Genomic DNA, 18,256 nt, shown 5'->3' with positions numbered 1-18,256 from the left:
GCAATGTAACACCTAGTCTATCAAACAACGAACTTCATGAGCCAATTCTTTCTTATCCTTCTCCACATGAGCCACACTGCCCATAGACAACCTACTAAGGGCATCTATCACTACATTGGCCTTGCTCGAATGATATAAAATACCCATATCATAATTTTTTAGCAACTCTAACCATATCTTCTATCTAAGATTCAACTCTCTCTGAGTAAACACATACTGCAAGCTTTTGTGGTCCGTAAACACATCAACATGAACACCATATAGATAGTGCCTCTGGATTTTCAAGGTAAAAACCACAGTAGCTAATTCAAGATCATAGGTTGGGTAATTCTTTTCATAAGGCTTCAACTGTCTAGAGGCATAAGCTATAACCTTACCTCTCTGCATCAACACACAACCTAAGTCAACTCTAGAGGCACCATAATACACCACAAAACTATCCGTACCATCAGGCAAAGTTAACACAAGGGCTGAAGTGAGTCGAGTCTTCAACTCCTGAAAACTCTTCTCACAGGAATCTGATCAAAGGAACTTAACTTTTTTTAGGGTCAATCGGGCCATGGGAGACGCAATAGATGAGAAACCTTCAACAAAATGGCGGTAATAGCCAGCTAGACCCAAGAAACTCCTAATGTAAGATGGAGAGATAGGTCTAGGCCAATTTCTTATAGCTTTTGTCTTTTGGGGATCAACTCTAATGCCTTCGGCTGAAATAATATAACCCAGAAAAGCTATTGACCTTAGCCAAAATGTACACTTGCTGAATTTGGAAAACAACTGATAATCTCTAAGAGTTTGCAGGATAATTCTAAGGTGATCTGCATGGTCATTCTCAGTATGAGAGTACACAAGGATATCATCTATGAACACTATAAGAAATATATCAAGATATTGCTTGAACACGCGATTTAGGTCCATGAAAGCTACTGGAGCATTGGTTATCCCAAAAGACATAACTAGAAACTCAAAATGACCATAACGGGTTTAGAAGGCTGTCTTTGGGATATCACACTCCTTTACTTTAAGTTGATGATAGCCGGATCATAGGTCTATCTTTGAGAAATAACTTTCACCTTGCAACTGATCAAATAGGTCATTAATTCTAGGAAGAGGGTACTGATTCTTGACTGTGACCTTATTAAACTGACGATAGTAAATACACATACGGAAAGAACCATCTTTCTTTCATACGAATAGAACAGGTGCGCCCCAAGGAGAGACACTGGGCCTTATGAAACCTTTATCTAGAAGATCTTTGAGTTGATCTTTCAACTCCTTAAGCTCTACAGGCGCCATACAGTATGGAGGAATAGAAATAGGATGTGTATAGGAAAGAAGGTTAATCTCAAACTCTATCTCTCTATCGGGAGGTACCCCTGGGAGATCTTCTAGAAAAATATCTGGAAACTCATTGACTATATTGACTGATTGGATAGTTGGAGCCTCAGACCTAGTGTCCTTAGCTCAAACTAGATGATAAATACAACCTTTGGATATTAGCTTTCTGACTTTGAGATAGGATATAAAATGACTCTTGGGAGATACTGAACTCCCACACCACTCGAAGATTGTCTTATCAGGAAACTGAAACTTAACCACACGGTTACAATAGTCTATAGACCCGTAACAGGAATAAAGCCAATCCATACCCAGAATAAGATCAAAATCGACCATGTCCAACTCTGTTAAATCAATAATTATGACTCTATGAAGAACAATAATAGGGCACTTTTTGTAAACTTGCTTAGTAATAACTGACTCTCCTACTGAGGTAAAAATCAGAATGGGCTCAGGGATCTTTTCAGAGTTTATCTCAAAATTCACAGCAACCAACGATGTCACATAAGAAAAACTTAACCCAGGGTCCAACAGCATATACACATCAAAATGAAAGACACAAAGCATACCAGTAACAATGTTTGGTGAATCCTCCTGCTCCTGGCGGGATGGCAAAGTATAGAATCAATTCTGGCGCTGACCGCCAGCACTACCGGATGAAGTACCCTGAGGAGGGGCTAGATGGGCTAAAGGAGTTGGTGCACTGGTAGCCTGAGTCTAGGGACGAATATCTCGGCTTCTCTGTCTAGTATGTGGATACTTTCTAAGTCTGTGTCCTAACTTGCCACAACCAAAACAACCCCTCTATTCAGCTAAACACTCCCCGGGATGGGTCTTGCCACACTTAGCACATGGAGGATAATTAGGCTTGTTACCCACACTGTGCTGGGATCTAGACATAGAAGACTTATTCCCTTGATCCTATCTATTTTTGGGTGAGGGAGCACTAGCTGATGAAGGAGCTGACATAGACGAATGACTCTAAAACTACAGTCGGTTCCCTCCATGGGATCTAGTCTACCCATGATCATACTACTCTGACCTAGCCCTCTTGTTTCCCCTTACTCTATCTCTCTCCCTTATTTTATCTACCTCAAGCTACTGAGCATGTATCATCAGTCTGGATAGATCCATATCCCTATTGAGCATAACAGTCCTATACTCTTTCAGCACCAAACCAGACACACCGATCACGAACTTACTCATACTAGATCGGGTGTCAGCTACCAAGTCAGGAGCATACTTATCTAACTGGTTGAATTTAAGGCAATACTTTTTAATAGTCATAGAGCCTTGCCTTAGGTTCATAAATTCCTCTATCTTTGCTTCCCTCATCTCAAGGGGGAAGAATTTATCCAAGAATGCATCCTGGAATACCTGCCAAGTCATAGGAGCAGTATTCTCCCCTCTAGTATTTCTCTATGCCATAATCCAATCATAAGTAATATCTTTTATCCTATAAGAGGCCAACTCTATGCTTTTCTCTTTAGTTACATGCATGACTTGGGTGATTTTCTTCACCTTCTTAAGATACAACTATAGGTCCTCGCCTGCCTTCAACCCATAAAACTCTGGCGGATTCATCCTCATGAAATCTTGAATCCTAGCTGCAGCTCAATCACCTCCTTACTAATGCAGAACTGTAGTCGGGTTATTGTCCTGAACATTGTGGTGACTGCCTGCGCTAATGCCTGAAAGGTAGCCCAAAACTCAGCATGAAACACGTTCTTATTGAGGGGATCGATTGATTGAGGTGGCTGGTTGACATTCCTACGTGAATTAGCTCTTTGGAGAGGCATTTTCTGTCATAAGAGAGTATGAAGTACTAGTAGAGAGAGACAACTATAAGCACAACAGATTATAAAAGAAAGAGGTAACTTTTTCCTAAGACGTTTTATAGCGTCTTGCTCATAGATATGGCATACTACATACCGAGGATCAAGAATCTATGTAATGCAGCTTGTCAGACTCCCTAAGAGTCTTTAAACCTTAGGATCAGATACCAAGTTTGTAATGCCCCAAAATCTCATCCCGAAATGTCTCACAGTGCTTAAGGCTATAAGTAGCCCTAAGCTAACTCTTTGATCTTGCTACTTCTTCTAACACTTATGTTAAGATAGTCTATACAAGAATAAATATTGTATCATATCAAAACTAAAATGAATAAACAATAGATACTGTCTGGAAAACAAATATTAATAGTCTTTAAACAAACTCGTAGTCTAAAAAGCCTCTACTACTAACAAAGAACTAGAGAGCCATTGGGATAGACCCCCAATTGACTCGAACTGAAATGAAAACGATAGTATGTATACTAAAAGAAAATTGAAAATCTAAAGAAGTAGGCCCTCAAATCATGATGACTCACCATTGTAGGAGCGTAGATAAAGATACTCAAACTACTCACGCTGTAGATACTGAGCACCTGAACCAACATTATGAGACAATGTAGCACACAGATGTATATGAGGATCAGTACTTTGAGGATATACTAAGAATATGGGGGTGCAGTGTAATAAGTAAACAATATCATCAACTTTGAAGAAAACATGCATACTGATATAAATGACTCACATAGCTTGAGCAAAACTAAAATCTGAATCTCAAAAATCATGTCTAATTAAGCATATAGTACAAATCTCGTGAGTCATTATATTTACTTCTAAAATCTTTATTCTCCATCTTGTTCTCAAAACTTTGTAAGAAAGAGGAATATTTAAACAATAGCTTTTAAAACTTATACTTTTATCTTATGGAGAGTAAGGGACTTCTTTAAAACTTAGGGATTATAAGACTTTGGAACTTAGGGACTTTGGGCTTGGGAGTTTTTTCTAACCGACATAACCCATGTGAGCTGAATGGAGTCCAACGTCTTACCTACGTTGGGGAGAGCTGCTCTATTCTTGCCATCGGAATAGAACCTTTAACTTTAGTGATCACTATCTTAACCCACTTAGGGAAATTTAGAAACCTATGGTGGCTCATAGTTCTGGGGCATGAGACCCCGGAATCATACCCACTCGGTGCTAAATACTACTCTCATACTTATTGCTCAAAACTTTTAAGAAATCCACCTTAAAACAGCATAATGGTGTATAGTTAAAACTTATTATGCTTATCTTTGCCTTAAATCATAACTTAAATGAATAGTGTGGATTCCTATCTTAGCTTAGTTCAAATGATCAACTTTCTTCATCAAAAACTGAAAATAGCTATTTATGGGATGCTTAAATCATGATCATTCTTGAAGTTCAACATACATACTAGGGCTTAATGGTCCATGCTTCAATTTCATATCAAACACCATAAAAATTCATACTTTATAACATAATTATTCATAATTCAACTTAAAATCTGGAAATTTCATCAATAGGCGTAGAAATATAAACAAAATCATGTAATTCAACTCTCAATCCATGGAAAATTTTTATAATCTTGCAAATAATGGTAATGGTTATAAACCCTAACTTGATTTTCATGAAAATCATAGTAAAATTCAGAAGTTTATAACTTAAAGAAAGTTTTTGGGCACAAGAACGCAAGGATTGTTCTTGTTCAAACCCCACATTCCTTATATTGATAAACTTGGATTAACAACTTGCTCTTCAGATTTTATTGAAACTCTTGAATGAGGGTTCTTGGAATTCTTGCACTAGGAACTTGGAATCTTGACTTAAGTTTGAGAATTGATGGAGAAATCTTTAGTTTCTTGGAGGAGAAGTTTGATGAACTAGGGTTTTTGGTTAAGGGATTTTGATAAAAGTAGTATATGATGCTTGTAATGATCTTAGATCAGGTGTTTGGACGATTTAAGTGGCTTGGAAAAAGCCCAAAATACCCTTTTTCACATCTGAATGAAACTGGAAAAAATATAACTGGGTATCCAATTTTATGGGCCACCACGATGCGCCACTATCGCGGTGGCTCATTGGAATTTGATGAATGGGAATCTGGGGGTCATTGCAATGCAGAGCTATAGCATTGTCCCAATGTTAGAGACTTGGAACTTCAGCGCGACGCACCTCAATCGCGCTAGGCTACTGGAAATTGACTATTGGGAAATTGGGATCCTCCGCAATGCACCACCATGTGGATTCCCACTGGAATTTGACAATTGTTAAATAAACCCTCTCCGTGACACGCTAAACACCATAATAGCGGTGTTTTACGACTAGAACTTAAATTAGCCATAACTTCTTGCTCGATTATCGAATTTAGGTGAATCTTATATCGTTGGAAAGATAATTCAATTTCCCACACGATTAACAATCCAAATTAGGAAAATTATATAGACTTTTGATGATGGATTAAACCCAAGGTGGAGATGATAGATCGAGTGACCCATTTCAGGCTCCCAGATTCTAGTAGTAGTGACAGTATGTATAGAAAGCAATAAGGGAAGATGATTCCTAACCCATCCTTATCTCAGTATAGAGTTTTGCACTTCAGCTATCACGAAATCCACTCAGGCCTTGCGTATCAACTCTATGGTCACGAATCATGCTCATGCATTTTTTTGTAAATCATGTACGGTTTTCATTCCCAGTATAAGGGGTCCCAGTTTAGCCTGCAGTATGAACTAGTTCTATGATTACAACCTACTTTCACACACTTTACATGTATTGTATGAGCTTTTATTTTCCAGTATAAGGAGTTTAGTTCCATCTCCCTCAGTGTTACGAATCATGTCTCACAAATTCAAAAATTTCAGACTCAGGTCATGCAGCTCGTGACCCACATACTCATGTCATGCTTTATAGTATGCTTAGTCCACATGACTCATGCTCTAATTCTAGTGAGCAGCCAAACTCAGATATGTCATGTATATCCTCAGTTCAAACCATTTTTGTGAATCCATGCTATTGATATTCTATTCCTCAGGCTTCAGTTCAAGTGTCAAGTTCAGTCAGTATCCATTCATGCTTCAGGTCCTCCTGATTTAACCCTTTAATGAGCTCTCTCTGTGAAAATAGTGTAGTAATTAGCAGTTGCTTAGAAGATAGAGATTAAATGATTCATGTTAAGAGGAGATTGTTGCATGCTTTCTTTACACGAAGGTGTAGTTGTGATGATAGGCTTGAATACTGTAGTAGCGTGAAAGTAAGTGGCTAGCAAGAGGTTGCATTTATAAGTTAGGGAAAAGTATAGAGTGCGAGTATACGTTCAGATCCTTGATCTATATCATTCCTCATCATGCATCTATCTAAATTCGGTTACCATCTTAGTTATAGTTTCAGTGTTTAGTTTCAGTAATCAGCATTAAGTCCCAAAATCAAATACTTCAGCACCAGTCTAAACACCAGTTATCAGAAATTCAAACCAGTTTCAGGATAGCTTGAAAATGTTATAGTTATCGATTACTCATTTAGTAGTACCTCAATACCTCAGTTCACAGAATGTTTCTAAACTATGATATACGTCTAGCCTTGCATTCATGAGGTGATACAATTTTGCTCATTTATTCTTAGTTACCTCACGTTGTCCAGTCAATTATTATTCCTATGCATAATGTTTTACATCTTTAGTTCTATTATTCGGACTAAGTACAGACCAGTCTCTTACACCCAGTATTCAGCTATCAGTTATCCAGTTAATCAGATAAGTCAATATGTTTACTTATTCATGCTCAGCACCTTGTAAATCTTTCAGTAGTCTCAGTTGCAGTGCATGAAGCTTAGTTGCTTCATCTTAGATGATGTCTCAGGCCTCAAGTTTCAGATCTCAGATAATCAATCATGATTTAGATACTAGGTACCTTGAGTATCACCTCAGTTTTCCTTAGTAGCTCAGCCAAGACATTATTCCTAGAGGGATCTATTGTCCCAAGGGGGAGATATGCTATGATCCCCCGAACCTTTATAACATAAGCGTTCCATTCTTTTCTCATGAAATGAATCCATTTTGAAGTAGGGTATACTCATAAGTTGACCCTTAAGTTTGAATCTCAATCATGAGCCATGTATTTAAGGGCTCGGACCAGTTTACAAAATTTAGTTTATATGCCATGTTTCAGCCTCAGTCATATTCTCAGGTCCCCATTCATACATACTTCTAGCATAATCATGGGGTCATCAGTTCCTTTTAGTCATGTAGCAATTTTCTTAAACTTACTCAGTTCCATGTTCAAACTACCATTAAAACTTTGTATTCAGTTCATGCTCAAATCCCTATTACAAACTTGGTACTAAGTACCCTTGCATATTCAGTCATGTATTCGTATATCAGTTCAGTTATGTAATCATACATTAGACATGCCTTATCACTATGAGAAATTCAATTCATCAGAACATTAAGTCATGTATTCATAAGTCAATTATCCATGCATCATATATGCATGAATTCAGCTTATCAGTCATGGAATTGACATACATATTCAGTATGTTATATTTAGATTTTCAATCATGTTAGTCATGAGATCATCTTTTAGTTATTCATGTTCAGTATGTACGTCAGTTTGTGTTCTTCACCTTACTATCAATCTCATTTGAGGACGAATGTTCTCAAGGGGGAGATATTGTAATACCCAGTACTTTTTCTAGCTTGAAAAGTTTCTCCAAGAATGTTAGAAGCTTTCTTTGAAAGATGAATCTACTTTTTTACACGTGCTATTTTCAAAATTTTCACTTTTAATCATGTGGGGAATCGAATAAGCTTTCCATCGATACCAAATTCACCCAAATCCGACACCCGGTGAAGAGTTAAAGCATTTTTTGTGAAACAGTGTATCACTTGAGCCTTCAGCGCGTCGCGGAGATTGTTCAAATGGCAATTGTCAATATCCAGTGTTGCTTTGCAATAGTAGAGCGTCACACCAAACTTTCAGGTCTCAAACAAGGTGGCAATGCGATAGCTCTACATCGCGCCACCATGCAGATTCCCAATTGTCCAGTTCCAGTGACTTGGCGCGATAGTGGCACATCGCGTCGAGGATGAAAATTGAAAACTTTTCTCAAAAATTAAATACGTGTCCTAGGGTTAAAAGGGTTAATTTTCCACCCTATATAAGCCTTATAACACGAGATTTGGCCATAATTCAACAACTTATACTCAATTACTCTAAAAAAAACTCTCAAGAAACAAGCCCTAGGGTTTTCATAGAAGGTTCAATTCCAAGGGAATTCACCATCAAATTTCAAGAATCTCTCCGTCAATATTCATAGAATCACAAGATAAGGTATGTATATTGTTCATTCATAGACTCCTTTCATCTATGAAGTCCAAGAATCTCTTTTCTAAATTCAAGTTATGGATTTTCTTAATGAATTTCATGATTGGATTGCTCTTGTTCATGTTGATAATGACTAATTGCATCCTAATCCATGTTTGGTGATAAATTGCATATGTAATCGATTAGTAATGATGTAGATTCATGTAAACCTAGGATTAAAACCTTTGGATGATGAAACTAGAGATGAATCATGATGGTTAATTGTTGTATAATGTTGTTCACACATTCTATGTCTATTATGTGTATGATTAAATGCCTAGATGAAGGAACAATGCCCAACTAGTATGATATCATGAAATCCCCATGTATGTACAAGCTTATGCATATCACATGTTTGATGAAGTGCTTCAATATATAAATTATGAATAGTGTTATTGGTCATGTGTTCACGTAAGTCATGCTATGTCAGTTTCTTTCCATTGAGTCCTGGGGGTACTTGTACCAGAACATTTAGCTGTGTGCCTAGAGCCATGTCATGTTTTTCACGATCTTCTCAGTCAAGCTATGATCCATAGAACTCAGCCAGTCATGTGACTCAGGAAATCTCAGAATTCTCAGTAATCTCAGTAGTTCAGTAACTCAGTGATCTCAGTAATCAGTAATCTCAATAACCTCAGTATTCTCAGTCAATCTCAGTAACTTTAGTCTTCTCAGCCAGTCCTCAGAACTCAGTACATTCTGTCAGTCAGTGGAACTCAATAAATTCAGTTTAGCTCCGCTAAACATTACCACTAGTATCAGTTCAGCTCAGTTAATCAATTCAGTGTCTTTTAGATGGGAGTAGGATTCAGCACCGAGCGAGCCTAGGGATGGGGACTCACCCGCTAGATAGGACTGAGATCCCTAGAAGTAATTCCTAAGTTCCAAAACTACGTAGCCAGCGTAGGTTGAGATTTACCCTACGCGTTTAGGGACATATATGCATCTCATTTGGGTTACCTATTAGGAGGGGTTGACGGAAGATGGCACGGTATTGAGACCCTTACAGCTGGGGTTATAGGTTGAATCAGTCTCAGTCTCAGTAAAAGAACTCAGATAGTTCTTCAGATTTTAGGACTGTCGGATATAGTCAAATTTAGATACAGTACAGAACTCAGCTATTTCCATCAGATTCAGGGGTGTCCAATACAGATACTAATGTTATTGGTTATATCAGTTCTCAGAACTCATGTTATTAGTATTAAGCTTCAAGACTATCAAATACAGTCAACCAGACTAGTTCTTCATAATCAGAACTTTCAGAAATAGTTATTCATGTATCAGTAACATAGTATCAGACCCTCACTTTTCAGTAATACAGTATCAGTCTTTCTCACTTATCAGTGACTTAAGGGTCAATATCAGTAGACTCAGTATCCAATCCTATCACAATCTCAGTTACAGTTACGTGGTCATGCATGTATTCTCACATTCGTGTTAGTCAGTCAGTTAGTATTGTTCATGCATATGAACCATTTGTATTCAGCCTACCTCACTTGCATACTAGTATATTCAAAGTAGTGCCGCATTTGAGTTATGGTGTCTTATACCATAAGTTTAGAAGTGCGAGCTCCAAAGCATCAGTAGCATCCCAGTTCAGCAGTCAGAGTCAGGTGTGAGTCCTCATCCTTCGAGGACATGATGATTATAGTACTATTTTAGTTTTCAGTTTATTTTAGTAGTCGGAGTTAGTTGGGGATATGTCCCATCAACTCCTTATTCAGATAGTTTAGAGGATTTCAGACTATAGCATGCCAGACAGTTACGTCAGATTTTTTTTGGTATTTGTTGTACTATTTTCAGACATTATTTTATCATATGTTTATTCAGTTTTGAACCTTATCTCCTTACAGCTTTTATGTATTCCATATAATTTTAGTATATTATACAGTGCTTAGGTACAGATATCAGTCATAGGTTAGCTCGTGATCCTTCGGAGTCATGAGCACCGTGTAGCATTCCGGTTCAGAAAATTGAGGCGTTACACTACCTCTCATAGCTAAAATAGAAGTAGCTCTAAACATACGGTGAGAACAGTCCTTGGCCACATGGCCAATCTTATCACACATATATCAACCTCTACGACCAGTCTCAATAAGAGATAGTACAACTAAGCCTGAACAGCCACCCTGAACTGTTGAACTAAAAGATCCACCAGCTAAACTCTATAAAATCACCTGCATTGGCCTACCATGGTTTCTGTGAGAAGCTATAAAATATCTACCTCAATAGGTCTGACTCTCGAACTCACTAAAATGACGCACCATCTTGGCGCCTCCCTGAGATGCACTAAGAATACCCTCTGTCATCTTAGCATGATCCATAATACTCTAAAAAAAGCCCCAAACACAACCATCTGAGATCTAGCCAACTAAATAAAAAATATTCAAACCCTTCACAAACTTCCAGACCTTCTTAGAATTAGTAAAAATGCTATCTTAGGAATATCTAGACATGGAATGGAAGTGTACCTCATACTCAGCAACTGTCATAGAGCCCTGCTCCAAATGATCAAACTCGTCCCGCATACGATCTTCTCAAACTGAAAGGCACAAATGTCTCTTGAAAGACATCAACAAATTGATTCTATGACAACTTAGAAGCATCAACAAGCCTACAACTGACAAATAATATCCACTAATTTCTCACAACATCTCTCAACTGTAATGTAGTATAAGCCACACTATTCGCGCAAAAAGAGTGAAACATAACTCAGAACACAAGGTATAAAAAAACTTCCCATGATAAAAAATAAAATAAATGAAGTTTCCTAAAGACATCTATAGCCTTTCGAAGATAGATACGTACGTCTATGTATCGATCCACGAGACTCTACTAGACATCCCGTTCCTACACCATTGAGACCAATGAAACTTGTCTCTAATACCAATTTGTCATGACCTAAAAATGAGGGTGATGATAGCACTTGTCGCGGTGTGCCTTGACAAGTAAGCCTATCACACAAACTGATATAAAAAGAGAAAAAGACAGAAATATCCCATGCTAAGGCTTCTAGAATAAAGCCAAACCATATAAGTAATCATAACAATGCGGAAAGAACTTATCCAAAATACCAATCATGCCCAAAACCAGGTGTCAATAGTGTAAGAACTACTAATACAATTCAAAAGTCAAATACATCAGAAAAATAACCACAAAGGAATAATAACTTTCTCCGAATAATAATAGAGACATAACTACTATAGAAAGATAGAGGTGAACTTCGGACACATGAATGTCCAACCGCTACCTTGGAAGATCCAATAATCGCTCGACTTAATCAAGCTGAGGCGCACTTGAGTTAAGACCTGTACTGAAAGGGCGCAGTAGGCATGAGTACGGTCCACTTGTACTTTGTAGGTATCATAGGCCGATCAAGCAAAGTAGTAAATAAAACATACAAAATATACACTAAGGGCACGTCACCTGCAATCAGAAAATGTCCCACAATGGTAGCCCACACCGCTTGCACTAATGGTTCTAATATATCTCACATATATTACAACAACACACCAAGATATAGAAAATAAGTATACATTATATCACATATAATAGAACAAGAGAGAACATGTAGATACAAGATCATCAAATACAAGTAAAGAAATGTAAGACAAATACATAGATGACAAGTCAATAAGACAATACAACAAAACATAAACACAATAAAGTAAGTGCAATGTATATGATGATGATGATGCATGAGGTTGTCGCACAACTTCTGGGATCATCGCACAATCCCTGTATACACCTATGGAGCTAAAGCTTCCCGACGCAGGACTCATGGGGGGTTCGTCAACCCGTATATAATTCACATATCTCATATCTCCTTTCCAACACATCCCTCAGAAAGGGTTTTATAAGGTGTTACAATATTTTTTAAGAAGGTGTTGCTAGTGTTTCTCAGATGTTGCTACCGTGGTACCAATATTTCATGAATGAGTATGATATGAAGATGTACTGCTCAAAACCAATCACAATGAGTATTTCCATGACCAACCACATGATATATTTCCACAATCAACCACAATGATACATTTTCAGAACCACATGAGCCAATATTCACTCATTATTTTTATTTCATCCATGAATTTCCACATGTTTCATATGCCAAGAAGGTATGAATATAATCACAATACACCAATGGTACCACATTAAGAATTTTAACAACACAAATACAATTATTAACATGTATTCAAGGCTATCAATATCACATAGGACCCCACACGATCACACATATCACATAATAACTCAATTTCGATAATTAAATCACATATAGGCCCCCACATGGGCACAACACATAAATAGCCATATTTAATGATTATTTTCCACCCTTAACATGTATTCTGCATTATTATTTACTACCCAACCCATTCTGAAAGAGTTAAACCATAACCTACCTCGAAAGCCAAAACCGATCTGCTACACTTGAACCCGCGACCTTACTTTTCACGAACAATCTCGAACTCCACTAAAAATATCAAATATGAAATCTACATGTCAAGATAAAACCAACGACACTCATATTGATTACTTTTGATTCGGAGTCAAAATGGACCACAAAATATATTTTCGAAAAAGAAGGGCAAAATCGGAACTTTACTTCAAAAATATGTTCCTCATATTTTTATGAACCTACAGCTAGAAACTCAAGTTAAATCGAGTAAAAAATGGGGTTCAAATCAAAGAAAAATTATTTTTGAGCTTTAACCGAGTAAAATCTTTTAAATACGGATTAAAATCAAGAATTGGAATTGTTTTGAAGGTTAAATTGATGAAAAACTAGTAATTATATGATAAAAATATTATTCAAGTGAAAAGGAGTGAAATTTTGGTTTAAAATCATTTTCTAAGATTTTTGGGGTTTTGAGAAATTAATCAAGAAATTACTAGATGAATTCTTACCTTTAATCCGTAATAAAATCATGAAAAATGTGTTAATCTAGCTTCCCAAGCTCCACAAACTTCACTTTTAAGCTCCCAAACTATTTAGGGTTTAACTCTCAATAGACAAGATGAAAAATGAACAAAATGGATCTAAAAAGGGTGAAGAATCTGCTATTTATTGCAGATTTTCTGCAATAAATGTGCAAATTTTTTTTCCTTTAAGTCGAAATGAGCTTCGACGGGGTGTCCGAAATTCGTTCGGAGTCTGATTTATGCAAACGAACTATGCAACTATACTAAATTCGATGTTTCGGATGCGATGGACATATCAGATTTTCAAAAAAAAAAGTCATTTTCACAATGTTTACCCCCGAAACTCGAAATTATAATTTTTTTCAAACCGAGGGTTGAAATGAGATTTAAAAGCCGTAAAATCATACCAAATATGCTAACACCCTAAAATCGACATTTTGAATCTGCTGGCGATGTCATATTTTCTATCCGAGGTCGTTTCAATTAAATGTGGATCCCACACTCATATTTTCAATTTTCCAACTTTCCGACCAATAGGTCCAAATGAGCTCGGGTGCACCAGGACCTAACCAAAGGTCTACCCAACCTAAAATTGATATTCCAGAGCTGATGATTCAATCCATTCGGTCATCCGTCGCACGGATCAAAAGATATCTACATAAGTCTAAAATAAGGCTCTCGAAGCCATCAAAAACCACAATATTGCATAAATGATACCAAAATACATCAAAAATTATGTCAATCACTCCCACACCCCAGACATATCATAATGCAACTACGGGAAGGGGTAAAATAGTCAAATCACATATAATCACAAATTTCACATAATTCATTAAATTTGTAGATCGTTACATCTTTTGATCCGTGCGACGGATGATCGAACGGACTGCGCCAAAAGCTTCGAAATATCAATTTTAGGCTAGATATATCTTTGGTTCGGGTCCTGATGCACCCGAGCTCATATGACCTATTGGTCGGAAAGTTGAATAATTAGAAATATGGGTATGGAACCGACATTTGGTCGAAACGACCTCGGATGAAAAAGCCGACTTCGCCATCCAATCTAAAATATCAAATTTAGGGTGTTAGCATATTTGGTATGATTTTACGGCTTTTAAATCTCATTTCGACCCTCGATTTGGAAAATTGTGATTTCGGATTTCAGGGGTCAACTTTGTGAAAACGATATTTTTTAAAAAAATTTGATATCGCCATTGCTTTCGGAATATCGAATTTAGTATGGTTGAATAATTTATTTTCATGTATCGAACTCTGAACGAATTTTGGGCACCCCGTCAAAATCCGGGATGAATTTGAAGTGAAAAATCTGGTGCAATACCAAATTTTTCTGCAATAAAAATACCTCTCTTTTGGCCCTTTTTGCTCATTTTTCATCTTGCCTCTAGGATTTAAACCCTAAAATAGTGTGTGAGCTTAAAAGTAAAGTTTGTGGGAGATTGGGAAGCTAGATTAACATCTATTGCTTAGTTTTATTACGAATTTAAGCTAAGAATTCACCATTTTCTTAGTAATTTCTTGATTAATTTTTCAAAAGTCAAAAAATCTCAGGGCTTGATTTTAAACCCCAATTTCACTTCTTTTCACTTGAATAATGTTATTATCTTATAATTACAATTTTTTCATCAATTTAAACTTCAAAACAACTCTGATTCTTGATTTTAACCCGGATTTCAAAGATTCTACTCGGTAAAGCTCAAAAATAATTTTTCTTTGATTTGAAACTCGTTTATGACTTGATTAAACTTGGGTTTTCATCTGTAGGTTCCTAAAAATATAAAGAACATGTTTTTAAAGTAAATTTCTAATTTTGCCCTTTTTGGGGAAAATCTATTTTGGGGGTCCGTTTTGGCCCCGAACTAAAAGTAGTCAATATAGGTGTCGTTGATTTTGTTTTGACACGTAGATTTCATATTTGATATTTTTAATGAAGTTCGGGATTGTTCATGAAAAGTAAGGTTGAGGTTCAAGCGTAGCGGACCGATTTCAGCTTTCGAGGTAGGTTATGGGTTAATTCTTTCAGACTGGGCTGGGTAGTAAATGATGATACAAAATGCATGTTAAGGGTAAGAACTAATCATGGAAAATGACTATTTATGTGTTGTTCCCGTGTGGGGGCCTATATGTGATGTAATTATCGAGATTGAGTTATTATGTGATATGTGTGACCGTGTGGGATCCTATGTGATATTAATAGCCTTGAATACATGTGAATAATTATATTGTGTTATTAAGATGCTTAATATGGTACCATTGGTGTATTATGATTATATTCATACTTTATTTAGAATATGAGACATGTGGAAATTCGTGGATGAAACTGAAATAATGAGTGGATATTGGCTCACATGGTTGTGGAAATATATCATTGTGGTTGGTTTTAAAAATGCTCATCGTGATTGGTTGTGAGCATTACATCCTCATATCATACTCATTCATGAAACATTGATACCACCGTGGCAACATCTGAGAAACACTGGCAACACCTTTTTAAAACCCTCCCTGAGGGATGTGCCGAAGAGGAGCTTATTGTAATACCTTATAAAACCCTTTTTGAGGGATATGTCGGAAAGGAGATATGAGATATATGGACTGTATACGGGTTGACGAACCCCCATGGGTCCTACGTCGAGAATTTGTAGCTTCATAGGTGTATACAGGGATTGTGCAACGATTCCTGAGGTTGTGCGCCGAACTCGTGCATCATAATGATCATCGTCATATACAATGCACTTACTTTATTGTGTTTATGTTGTGTTGTATTTCCATATTAACTTGTCATCTATTTATTTGTCTTATCTTCCTTTACTTGTATTTGATGATCTTGGATCTACATATTCTCCCTTATTCTATTTATATGTGACAAAATTATTTTGCAGAAATTTTGACTTATTTAGAGTCGCCACTTAATTTTGAAAAGGAATTAGGAAACCTTTATAAGATATTTTAAACGATCCAAAATAGAAAAATCGTTTAAAATTTAAAGATTCTGAGTAAGTGGTTCCTATTAATACTCTTGAAAGGTTATTAAGGCACCAAGAGTATCCGCTAACTTGCGGTTATCCGGATTGTTTGAAAATATATTTTGACTAACTTCAAAAAGAAAGATTGATTGTTGAAAAATAATTGATTTTAGGAAAAGACGTGTGTAAGATAAATTTGGACGATTTAGTAGGGATTTTAACTAAGTCTAAACAAATTAATAACAAAGCATGTAAAAGGGGAAGGGGAGAAAATAAAGGACTTAGGCCATTGGGCCCAAATCAATAGACCCTGTCCTAATCTAATTGGGCTTTTCGCCCACTTGCACCTGTCCTAATCTAAATATTGGGCTTTCGGCCCACAACCTGTCCTAAGCTAGTTTTCGGACCTTTGAGGCCCAAAATCTGCCTCACATGTATTAATTTACAATTTTGGCTTCGAGGCCCCAAATAAATAAATAAGTAAATGATTAACTAAATAAATAACAAGAAGACTATAATAAAAATCAAGACTTTTCAAGTCTCTTAGTGACCTCATCAATAGGTTTTGACCCATTTTCCTTCTTCGTCTATCTTCTAGCACCCACACACCATATAGTCGACCTTGGGTTTAAACTTTAAACTTGACTCGAAGAGGTGGGCTTCATTGGTCCATTACGAAATGCAAGAGGAAAGGAGTCCATTTGGACTCGAGATGTTTTTTGTATGCAAAGAAAAGATAAAGAAATTAATATACGTTCAAAGCATAAAAGTGACATATTTCAAAGAAAAATAAACTATCAACAACCAATTTTTAAATGACAATGATAAGCACATTTGCACAAGAATGAGAGTCAACAGATAAAATGCAAAGCAAATATACCCACTTACATGTCTCATGATTTATGTTCATATAAGAATGAATAAAGGTAAAAGAAAGAAGATCATATTCAATGAATTAATGTGAGAACAAACAATGCAAGTTTGCGAGAGTAAAGGGATGAGGCGATAAGAAAAATACCCATGACTTCTAAAATTAAACAAACATAGAAACTAATTCATATAAAAAATGAAAATAATGACTAACTTTTCAAGAAAGTGAATCTTTAAATTTCACTTAAGGAGAAATTAATGAAGATTCATACATCCAAGTCATGGCCAACTTTAGGGAAAACATGTAGTGACCTGTGATTTATTGTTCTAAGACATCGTTGATTCTCTTTTGATATTATGAATCAAAGAGAGACACGAATCAAGTTTTTACACACACAAAGATCACATTAACAATCAAAAGGGAGTAAGAAAATAGAATAAAAGTTTAGCATCTCTAAAAGTGAAATATCATTAAACAATCATACTATGCATGGCTCGGAAATATCTAAATAATTCTATCTAGCCACAAAAATGTAAACTTTTTCATTATTTTGACAAAACAACATGCGAAAATAAATAAATAAACATCTTGTATGGAAAATAAAGCTAGCACTTCATCTCTCATATGAGGATTTTGATCCATTAAAATAATTAGCAAACAAATGACAAGTTCTTGACTTAACCAATTACTATTTTATTAAGGCAAAACAAATAATAGTAACTATTCCTTTTTATATAAAGAAAACAACTTTACATGCTAAAAACATATATATTCGCCAACAATGAATTTAAACAAAGCATAAGAATGTCTTTTAAGCGAAGATTGGAGCTTTATCCATAATAATCAAAGAATAAAGTCAAAAAGGAGAAACAACCAATATTATCTATTCTTTTTAATATAAAGGAAACAACTTTACATGCTAAGAACAAATATATCCGCGAA

Source organism: Capsicum annuum, chromosome 10 (assembly GCF_002878395.1).
Source record: "Capsicum annuum cultivar UCD-10X-F1 chromosome 10, UCD10Xv1.1, whole genome shotgun sequence".
Lineage (NCBI taxonomy): Eukaryota > Viridiplantae > Streptophyta > Magnoliopsida > Solanales > Solanaceae > Capsicum > Capsicum annuum.
The sequence above is the reverse complement of the archived record's forward strand: the minus strand, read 5'-3'. Positions refer to the sequence as shown.